Genomic DNA, 1550 nt, shown 5'->3' with positions numbered 1-1550 from the left:
TTCCGTGTAAAAGCACCGGAAATCTGTCGAAGCCCTCGATGAATGTTAGCCACCATCACCGGAAGAAGTAAAAGTTCCTTTCTGTAGGCAAGTTGAACCACAGGATAGAGCACTTCCAGTAGCAGAGCGTCACCGGACTGATACGGGACCACGTATTTCTTTAACCAGATGGCGAGGTAGCCGGCAAGAAGAGTCATCGGACGAATCGGTGCGGTCGCATGGCATAAGAATGATTTGAATTTAGTCCCTGTAGGAAAGCTACTCTCAGGACTGCTAATGGTATAGGAGTGGGCGTCAGTCTTCTTCAACAGCTCATTAACCTCTGAAGGAGTCAGCGGTGCCAGTTCACAAATAGTTTTGCCGGAATGGCTCTCCAGATTCCTGAACAAATATGATGCGAACTGCTTCAGGCTCACATTTGATTTGGTCCTCTTCGCTAGGGGCTTAGACTGCGCCAAAGCAATGTGATAGTGACAAGTGAGGTCCCATAAGGTCTCGTAGCGGTCGGGCATGCGATCCTTCAGCTGACTCAGTTCATGGTTGGAAGGAAAATACTCCTGGTATAACATCTGACCCATGGGCAAACCAGAAATCTTATGCATCTCATGAAGAGCCAAACCCAACTCTCCGTGCCTAGTCAGAAAGGTGTTCGAATCCGGATTATAAAGCTCGCATAAGGCAAAGAAATGCTTCGCACTAACGGGTAAACCGTGCATGGTGGCACGAATGGCTGCATAAAGACCGCAAGCATGCAACTCCTCGCTCCATCGACTCAAGACGTACTTCGTCATACGAGCCCACCAAAACCTGTCCAAAGAATGGACCCAACCATAGAATCTGTGGCGCGGTGCAGGCATCTCCCGTCCTAAATTAGCGAGGCGATTCCTCAAAGTAGAAGCAGAGGCAAGGAACTCGTTACGAGGCGGTGCATCTAATCCCAGTACTCCAGGACGCAGTCCAACAATATGATTCCTGCTCGAACCAGGAACTGCCTGATGAGTAATGTAGCCGCAGTGAACGCTGCTCGGCGTCAATAAATGCTGCATCGGGATCTCTGACAGAATCGCCAAACAAGAAATCAGTCTTCCTGAGAGACTGAACGGAACTAGCATCCTTCACGAGGGGCGCATCTGTAATCAGCTGACGAAGGGCTCGATGTCCACCTTCCTTCACCACTTGGGCAACCTCTGTCGACGTGCCCGGAACAAACTGGGAAGCAAGTGGAATCGGCGAAAAATCATCAGACGTCGAATAATATTCGTCACGACGTCCATTCACCGCATGCGATGAAAAGGCTCCGGAAGGATACTCCACTGAAAACAAGCAATTAAGTGTTTGTTAATTTCAGGTATAAAAGGAAATTGAACTCATCTTACAAATCGGTAAGATAGAGTCATTACCTTATAAAGGGTGAGACGATTTGGCCACATTGTGCATTTATAAGATAGGGCATATCGACAATATATCCCTGCCTTATAAAACACAATGCAGCGTCAAAACGCCCCCTTTATTTTGAGATATGGTTTTGACCAAGCAAAACCTATCTTTAA

This window comes from Asparagus officinalis, chromosome 4 (genome assembly GCF_001876935.1).
Source record: "Asparagus officinalis chromosome 4, Aspof.V1, whole genome shotgun sequence".
In the NCBI taxonomy this organism is placed as follows: domain Eukaryota; kingdom Viridiplantae; phylum Streptophyta; class Magnoliopsida; order Asparagales; family Asparagaceae; genus Asparagus; species Asparagus officinalis.
Note: the sequence above shows the minus strand (reverse complement) of the source record.